Source organism: Castor canadensis, chromosome 2, assembly GCF_047511655.1.
Source record: "Castor canadensis chromosome 2, mCasCan1.hap1v2, whole genome shotgun sequence".
NCBI lineage: Eukaryota > Metazoa > Chordata > Mammalia > Rodentia > Castoridae > Castor > Castor canadensis.
The window spans coordinates 118,488,006-118,498,229 of NC_133387.1; the positions used below are offsets into that span (position 1 = coordinate 118,488,006).

Genomic DNA, 10,224 nt, shown 5'->3' on the forward strand with positions numbered 1-10,224 from the left:
TATCTCATAAAACAAGTTGAGTGTGCTGGTGTATGACTGTTATTACAGTTACTCATGAAGCAGAGGTAGAAAAGTCAGGTTCTGAGACCAACCTGGGCAAAAGTGTGAGAGACCCTATCTGGAAAATAACTAAAAAAAGGGAGGGGTTGAGGCATGGCTCAAGTAGCTCTAAGGAGAGGCAAACAGGAGGTCCTGAGTTCAGATCCAAGAACCTAAACACAGCACATGCACACACACACACAAAAAGGATTTTATGCTGAATATACGAAAGCATTTATTTTCTTGTCATTATTCCCTAGGAATACAATACAACTATCTATATAGCCTTTATATTGTATTGGGTATTGTAAGTAACCCAGAGATGACAGAGTGAATTGGAAGATGTACATAGGTCATATGCAAACACTGACATTTTATATTGTGACTTATAATCCACAGGGACTTCTGGAATGAATTTCTATGGATACCAAAGAATGACTATAAATATTTTTCTTTCAATTCTTTGTTTTGTTTGGGAGATGCATTTCAATCCTTCCTATATTCTATTGGTAAAACTAGTACAATTTGACTAAAAATTTTAGCATATGTTTTTAAAATTGCTGGTGCTGATGCTGAAATTTTTCCTTTTTTTGGAAGAAGAACTGGAGTTATAAACATAGAAATAATGTAGAAGGGAATTCAGGTGTATCTCCCAAAGCCATTTATTTTCTCTCACATTTAAAGAACTGAATGGCTTTCTGGAACCAATAAGGATGGTGAATGCCACAGGTGCAAAGGTAGCTAAAAGCCTGCTGGGGATGTCTGACTATGAGATGGGTGCATCAGCCTGTCCACCAGCTTTATATATGAGATGAAGCTCTCACCAGAACAAAGTACGTACACTGAGTAGCCAAGGAAAGAGAAGGCATTTTTCCTACTGACAAATATATATCTCCACTATTTTTTTGTTGTTGTTGGGGGGGGGTACATTATGGCATTTATAAAAGTTCTTACAATACATCAACTATATCATAACTGAATTCAGTCCTTCCATCATTCTCCATTCCTGGAATACTTTTAGAAGGTCTCATTTTTCCATTTACATACATGTGTACACAGTATTTGCTATACTTACCCTCCAATACCTTTCCTCCACATCCTCCCCCTCCCACTGGTACCAACCTCCCAAGGACGGACTTATTCCATCCTCCTGTTTCCCAATTTTGCAAAAGAAAAAATGACAATTTTTGTTTGTTTAAGATAGTTATACAGGGAGTTTACTTGTGATATTTTCACATATATATGTATTACCATCCAAATTTGTTCATCTCTATTTTTCTTCTTTCTACCTTAGTTCTTTTATTTTTCTTATGAAGAACATGTAAATATCAAACAAAGCAAATGGTGATAGAATAGAGGCAGGAACACAAGATTCCAACTAGAATAAACTAAACATAGCCCTTTGTATCAGTACTCTCAGGTGACAGTGAACACTGATGGGGCAAACAGTTCAGTGTTATGGTAGCTGATTTCCTTTGCTATGCAATAATATTTTGGAATGAATATTTGACATCAGTTAAATACCCTAGCTGGCAGACACTCATGCTGCAAAAATCTGCAGGGCAAAGACTTCTGGTACAAAAGATTAAGTATAGGCAGAAAGAGAAAACAAAATGGTTGGCAAAGGGACAGAATACTCATTGTGTGAGCTCTTGGCCATCAGCTGTTGTTCTGCCCGGTGGAGAATTTTGGAAAACTAGAAAAGCAATCTGTGAGCGTGTTATCTCATGTCTTTTCATTTGTGTGTCCTTGAGCACATAAGTGTGTTTTTGCTTTTAATATTTTGCTTATAACATTGAAGCTTTTTAAAATTTGTATCAAAATATTTATTGTTCACAGACAATCATGCTTATAATAAACAACATCTTTTAGAAAATATCTGGAATGTGTACTCTACAAATTAAAAAAAAAGAATGGGAGGTGCTTATGGTTTGCTAGAAAAGGAAATAATCTTCGCTTTGAGTGAAAAAATAAAGAGTTTGCCAAAATTGAAAAAAAAAAAAATCAATGGTGGTTGTTAGGGTAGGTGAGTGGGACTACATCTAAAGTTATTTATTTTCAGGCAAAAGGGAACTTCAAAAATGCGCTCTTCTTGTTTTCTTTTCTCCTCTGCAAGAAGGCTTGTCCAAAGCTCATGGTGCATTTTCTGCATAACTTTGCTAAGGAAGCAGATGACCTGGATGGAAGAAGTCAAAATCCATTTATGTATAAAAACAGAATATAATTCTTTGGTACTCAAGGACTCAAAAATATATTAGGTTTCTATCTTTCCTTATAGGCTCACGGCATATGTACTTAAAACTTTTTTCACAGGTACAAGTAAAGCTTGGGAAACCTTGATTTTTAAAGAAAACTGAAAGAACCCAGGCAAGCAGTGGTCTCAGCTTGTTACAGAAAATAAAGTCAAATCCCACCTCACCCTTACTTCAAAGTCAGAGTCATTGGTTGCTCAAAGTTTGGTTAAACCATTTTATGAGCATGTCTATTTGTAGAAATGAATGAAAATCTGTCTCCTTGAGGCTGACTCTAAGAGTTCCCTGGCAGCCAGTGAAGCCAGTCAGATAGATATATGTCAGTTATTGTTACAAATTTAACAATTCCCTAATTTGCTAGTTGGGACAGAACTGTGGTTCAGAAAAGTGTCACAGTGGTATTGTCTTATAGTTTTCTTGGAAGGTAGAAACACTTTGTAATGGGAATTCATGTAGTTTTCAGTTCAGTGTCAATAAAATTACATTTACAGTTAAGTCTATGAATTATTTGTGACTCTTAGCTGAGGTGTAAAAATTTATATTTCAGTGTGCATATTTTAACAGAAAAGGAAAGAATATTATTTATAAATATCATAAGACATGGTTTGCTTTTCCTATACATGAAGTATTTATCTAACCTGATACTAAAGCCATATTTTATACTATCTTCTTTTATCTTCTGCTTTTTTCTAAAATTATAAGATTGATAATTTTCAGAGAAATATCCATTATATAAGTAAAAGTAGTATTAGGAGTATTGTATTGGTAAGTTTTGCTTTTTTAAACTGTTTACATTTGAAGATGATTTTTTAACATTTTAAATGGATGGTTAAACAATTATTTGCCGTAGTAGTGTTGGAATCAAAGACCCTGTGGTACCGAAAACAGACACACAAGAGACAGAGAAAATCTTGAGCTGGCATTTGATCAAAAAGGTAGAAGCATATATTCACTCCAGCTGAGCAGACACAAGAGCACACAATGGGTGACAGTGGCGCCTCCTTATATCCCCAAGGCAGTTGTACCTGCCCTTTATCTGGGATTTATCCAGGTCAAAGGTTCACAATCTTTCTTGGGCAATGGAGCTGTACAAGAATCCAGAAGAATAAACAGGAACTCTTTAAACAATGCAAGTCACCTGAGATGGTGACCTGAGGAATTTTAAGTAATCTGAGAGAGTGACATATACTTTGATAGAAAAGATTGTTTTTCTTACACTAGGATTTCTTTTACTTTCATCTTTTTTCCCCACACTTCTACCTAAGTTTTCATTTTGCAAATAACATGAGATGTATAAATTGATATTTATTTACATCTTGAGAAAATAAACAACAGCCATTATTGTTTTAATTTCCTAAGTGAGCACAGTTGAAGAGGCTGAAGCCTCTTTAGTGCACTATCCTCAGACTGTGATTACTACTTAAACCTTCCTTTCTCACTCATACATTGCTGTATCATCTGGATACCTCATCTCCAATCAAATCATTAGAAGCAGTCTGCTGCAATTTTAAATATGATGAAAATTACTGTGCTTTCTGAAGTCCTTTCTCAAAGTCAAGTATAACCTTAACTCAAGGCAATTTTTAAGAAAAAATGTACAGCAAAAAACCTGTTGGTATAATTTATACATTTCCTGTAAAGTGAATAATTGCCTCAAAATTTAAATATTTATCCTTCACATTTATCAACATTGGTCATTTTAGCTGTCAATGAGGAAAATGTTTAGAAAACACTGATGCACTAAAATTTGGATTTCGAATGCTCTACAAAGACACGTGCTAAAAGCATGCTTCCCAGGATGGCACTAATGGGAGTTGGTAGAGTCTTTATGAGGTGGGGCCTAGTGGAAGGTACTTAGGTCACTTGGGTCATGCCCCTAAAGAGGATTGTGGACAGGCAACTCTTTATTTTACTTCCTGTACACAAGGTTTGTGGTTTTGCTCTGCCACATGTTCCTGCCATGATTTGCCACCTCACAATAGACCCAAAGCAAAAGTACCAATTGGTCAACAACTGGAGCCTCCAAAACTGTGAGCCAGGGGAAAAAAAAAATCTACTCTTTGAATTGATTGGTTTTGGTATAGTGTGTTAGGGTCCGAGAATCCTATTCCTTCAAGAGACAGAGAGTCACACGTGAATGCAATCAACAAAGCAGAGTTTATTGGGCTGGCAAGCCATGGTCAATCTCCCACACAGACACACAGGTCCGATTGGGCAGACAGACCCCGAGCCTCTTTGGGAAAGATCTTATGTAAGCCCTCACTGGCCATTACAGCAAAGCCTGCGCAGTACATAGCCAATGAGTTTGTAACACCACATACACGTTTAGCCTATCCTTTTAAAAGCACATTACTTTCTAGCCTACAGATTCAAAGGTCAGCACTGGTGTGCACGGTTACATTTAGCAAGCAGGCAGGACACGTCCTGCACGTAGATCTGGTCGTCTTTCACAACCCGCCCACATTTCATGTGCCCCCATCCTGTTTATCTGGTCCTGCACCTGCATCTGGGGTGGAGGGGCATCTTGTATTGGCTTTACTGATCTCTGCTAGGGGGATCTGCTGGGGCAAGCTATTCATCTTTTCAAGTGATGGAAAGCTAACACAAAAATTGCTGATATTTCTACCAATTTTATATAAGAAAGCTCAAACTTTTCTAATTTCTGTCATTTACTTTTTTATATTAACTTATACAATGATTTTAGGTAATTATTAAGGCAGAAACGTAAATAAATTACTATAAAATGCATTAGCTTGTTTTTTTACACTTGGAATAAAGAATTATAGTCACAAATATTTTTAGTCAAGTATAAAATTAAAGTATTTCCAGTAACAAGAATTTTGAAGTAGTATAGTCAATTTTAAAGGAAACATATTAATTTTAAAGGTCTTTTTTTATTAAAACAAAATTTAACTCTCCACAGATTTATCCCATTTGCAATAGCCATTTCTATCAGAATATTAAAAACAATCCTGACCACTTGTTTTTATTCTGTAGCATTCAAATTGTATTCTAAACAGTAACAACAACGAAATCTATGGTCTCTTCACTTGTTTCTTCATCTGTATTGACTGCAATACACTGCCCTTATTGAACTATGCTATAATGTTTTATAAAGCTATATTCTAACGTTTGAGTCACCAAAACTGGATATATTGAGGGTTGGCTCAAATACAATTCAAAGGAGAGTATTACCATCCTTAAAATAACACAGTATTTTTGGTAAAATCTATAACAACTTGGCAGCAAACAAGGTACACACATACGAATAAATGTAAAAACAATAAAAAAAAGGATGAATAGGTGCACATTAAAAAAAAATTCAGTGAGCTTAAGATGCAAATAAAGAGGTGTGAAGAAAAAAATTCCAGCCAATAAAGTAAAAGGAAAATGTGCTTAACAAATTTACCCAAAGAAAACAACAAAATACATAGTGCAAATATTTTTGTTGGGTGCTGTTTAGGCACACTTTGCATTTAAATTGCTCAGAGAAAGTATAATTTGAGAATAAGGCTGGAGGAGTAAGAGCACCTGTGTAGCAAGTGTGAGACCCTGAGTTCAAACCCCAGTGCCACCAAAAAAAATTAAGAAATAAACTTTGTAATGGTGGAGCAGCTCAAAAAAATTAATTAATTAAATAAAATAACTTGGCAGCACAATTCAACCATTCTAGCTCCAAAATCTTCTGAACAATATATAGAAATAGTTAATTATCATAATATTAAAAGCTCAAATGACGTAAGAAATTTTATAAAAGAAACAATTTATTATTTGTTCCAAAAGAGAAAAAAAAATTTTATACACCTTAAAGGGACACAGCCTACTTTATTTAAGTGCCCTTGTCCAAACCACATCCCAAAACATCAGAAGAGTGTCTTGACCTGAGAGCAGACTCATCATAGCAGCAAAACTTGCTACAGACATGGAGAGAGAAAAAGCTGGGCATGGTCCTGAAACCCACCTTGAGCTATCAAAAGGACAGAGGGCAGAAGGAGGGACTCTTCCAGAAGGCATAAGAGAAGGGAAGACATGTAAAATGTATGCTAACAGAATCAGGTTTAAGGAATGAATAGATGGACAGACATATGCTCAGACAAATGTAATTTACACTCTGATTGCAAGTGTGTGTAACAAACTTTGGAGGAAAGAAAGAACTCATTTGAGGAATAGAAGCCAATATCTGCTTAATGAGATTCCACTTTTGAATAGAGAAGAGAAAATGTTTTAATAAATCAGAGATAATGCAAATAAATTTGTTCAGATTGAAGGGGAATTGTTTGAACATAATGTTCACACACGTGTCATCAATGCTGAAACTACTGAAGGGTAACAAACCTCATAAGGAAATAAGTATTACGAATCATCAGCAGAAAACCCAAAAATATAAATAATCTAGTGTGTTCAATGGAGTTCACATGAAGCTTCAAATGCCATCTGCTTTGACAAGCAAAAATACTGTCTAGAACTAGTAAGTTTTCTTACCCACGTACACATTAAAATGTTGCAAAATTTTAACATGACTGTAAAATAATTTCAGTATTTAAATATACATAAATTACCAGTAGTAACTCCATACTTAGTGTTAATCTCACATTGGTCTGTCAGCCACATAAGACTTACCAACAGGGAATAGCAACGAATTATGCAGTCCTGAGATCAAAATTGTCACCTCTCTTTACAGAAAGCCTCATGGAAGAGAGTGATAATTAATTTTATTCATGTCTTATACTGTCACATATGCCCAATAATAAAACTTAAAATAGGGAAGTCTTCTAGCCTCACTTTTAGTTAAGAATAATGCAAATAGGTAACTTAGTTTCTTACCTGTTTCTTTGGGATTTTTCCTGTGCTTGGGACCAATCCTAGAACCTTGTTCACACGGACTATACAAGTTATGCCCCCATCAAGTTTACTATCTTTGAGAAAATTTTTTAAAATTCCAAAAAGCATTCCAAGAGAGCTGGAGATATACAACCACTCCTTAGAAGTTATGGACAAAGTTACCTTACAGTGAATTACTATAGACAAATTATGTAACCTTTGAAAACCACCATAAACCTGCATGAAGAATTTGTTCAGTCTGACTGTTTTTCTTTTGCTCCAACTGCTGTCTCATATAGTTTGTGAGCAACACAGACCACCAAATCACCAGGGAAGGTTTAATGGTGAATGTGAAATCATTGCTTAACAGCCTTTGTCCTCAGCTATCCTGTGTCACCAACAGATCTGAGAAAACTTACAAAAGAAGTAACATCATACTATCATGGCATTAACCCTGCACTGGGAATTTAATTTCTGGAAAAATTAAGTTTGGCTCAATCTTTGATTTATGTGACTTGGATTTATAATGTCCTATACTAAGCAGATAAATAAAAACAAACTTGACTTTTAACCTTGCCCACGAGCACTCATTTCAAGATGATGAGTAATTTATTGACAAACCATTTGAATGCTGGTAAGAGTAGGGTAGAAACTTGTACTTTACTGGAAGTTTGCTCAGAAAAGTCAGAAATAAACTACAAGTCATATATAGAATTGACAGTGTAATATAAGTGTAAAAAATTCTGACTTGGACTTGATTCAGAGAAAAGAAAATCTTCCCCAGAGTGTATATAGGTGTTGCTCACAAGAGAACAGAATTTGTTCTGTCTCATTCAGTAGTGGTCCATCATTTGCAAAGTTCAGGCCAAAAATCTTGTTCCCTGATAGATACACTCCTAATGATATACACATATATAGATAGATAAATATACACACACATATACACACACAAACTTAGATATACATACACATAAATAAACATTTGGGATATATGTGTGTAAAATGACCTCAGTACCTGTACCCACGGGCTTTCTAACCCATCCTCATGTTTCCATTCTTCATGCTCCTCAGCCAATTTTCAACTAGTGGTTTCTTTAATATGGAAGTCAGATCATCCATCCCTCTGCTGAACACTATCCATCAATCCTCGTATTAATCTAGTGTGACCAGGAAACAAGACAACTATATATCTTAATTGTCTGCACGACTAGGTTATACTTATTTCTCAGACATAATGATTGATCCAACACCCTTCAGACTTTTGTGTCATTTCTTTTGTTAAAACATTTCTCCATATGTAGCCTAGGTTGGCCTTGAACTTAAGATCTTCCTGCTCCTGCATCAGGAGCACTGGGATTACAGGTATAAACCACCATACCCAACTGCACCTCTTTAGTCATAAAAGCATTTCCAGTTGATGCTGGACTATGCAGCCTGTCACCAATAGAGCCCTAAGACTCTGGTCAGGCTTTCCTCTGATGATACTTTGGCAGTGATGGCTACATCTGTCTTTAGGGATGCTCTCCTTTTTGTAATTCTTTGATCATGACTAGGAAGAGCTTTATTTACTGCCTCCCATTTTCTTCGTCTGTTGCCTGGAACAATCATCACTCAGGCTTTTCAAAGCTTTCTCTCCCAGCCCATTCAAGCCTTTATTTAAATGCAATATTTTTGATGCTCTTTCCTTAGCTATCCTACTTAAAACACAACCCCATTTCCAGCTGGTCACTCGTTGTCTCCCTTCTCCACTGTTTACTCTTCTTAGCATTCATCAACATCCATCTGCCTCCAGAATGAAAGGTTCAGGTGCGAAGGGACTTTGTTTAATTTCTTTACTTCTCTTTTCCTAGTGTCTTATACATGGTAGATGCTGAATAAATATTTGTTGAATGAATTAAGGCATGGGATGAGTGGATGAACGGGCATATTAAAAGATCCTTGAAATCTGTGCAGAGCATCCTTGCTTTCACTGTGTTAGGCAATGCTCTATGGCAGTGTTTCTCTCAACCAGTTCCTGAGTTTTTCCTCAGAGAAAATGATAGGAAATCAACACCCACAGGGATACATGCAGTAGATCCTATGTCACAAAAAGAAACTTACTTTAAGGTCTCATAGTTCATTTTAAATATCACTGGATAGATGTATCCAAACAACTCTTTAGGAAGGTGGCAAAGCAGTTAGCCAGAATGTAAACTGGTTACATCACAGAATGTAAATGGTGACATCACACTGGAAAGGGCAGGTTTGATACTACCCAACTTTCTTGTAGGAACAGACACCAATCACCTTTCTTAGCTCTGTGGAAAAATCCCTAATATAAATGAAAATTGGAGTCATTTAGTACATGGATTGTAAGTGAACTAAAAACTGTGCTTCAGGTGCATGATACATTGATATTTCTTTTTCTAGAAACCCATCACATCAGGGTTATTTTAGTCAATTTGCATCCAAATGATCTTTTGTCATTCGGCATGCTCCAGCCACAGATGCCTGAGAAGCTGCATCTTTCTGCTGAGGAGTAGAATTTCTCTTTCTGTATTTAACAAGCACTCCAGGTGGTGCTGATGCAGGTGTTCTCAAGTTCATTATTGAAGAAAGATTGTCAACATCAAACCTCCAGGACAGTCCTTATACCTTGTCATAAAACCCAGATTCACAACAGGAACTTCTCTGTCCATTGTTTCTTTTTTTTTGTCTATTGTTTCTTAAATGCAGGACCTGAGGCGTTTAAATACAGGGTCATGTTTCTTTGTGAACAGGTGTCCACCTGTAGCAGACTATTTGCAAGAGTGTTTTGTTATCCCAGTACCACCAAAGAAAGAGCCCCACCTCCAGAAAAATGGGACACTCTAGGAGAGATATAATCTGATTCACCCTCCTATTAGGGAAAACAAAAAACAAAAAAAACCCAGAAAGTTTAAAAATGTGGTTTAGATTCAAATTCCTGGGCTCAAAGACCACCTTTATCAACATCAGAGTCAGTATAAGACCATTACTTAACCTTTCTAAGCTGCACTTTTCCCTATCCAGCATCCCAAGGAGGTTTAAGTTAGTTATTTATGTAGTACAGGTTAAGTTTTCTATAGAGGAGACAATCACCAAATGTTAGTGG

General features: G+C 36.1%; 1 long non-coding RNA gene across 1 annotated transcript in view; it reads right to left on the minus strand.

The window, feature by feature from the left end:
- LOC141417404 (uncharacterized) overlaps positions 1–7,362 on the minus strand; it is a 54,518-nt gene extending 47,156 nt beyond the window's left edge. Inside the window, exon 1 of the long non-coding RNA XR_012441949.1 lies at positions 7,116–7,362. This is a non-coding gene — a long non-coding RNA (uncharacterized lncRNA). The remainder of the gene's footprint in view (positions 1–7,115) is intronic.
- Positions 7,363–10,224: the final 2,862 nt, after the last annotated feature.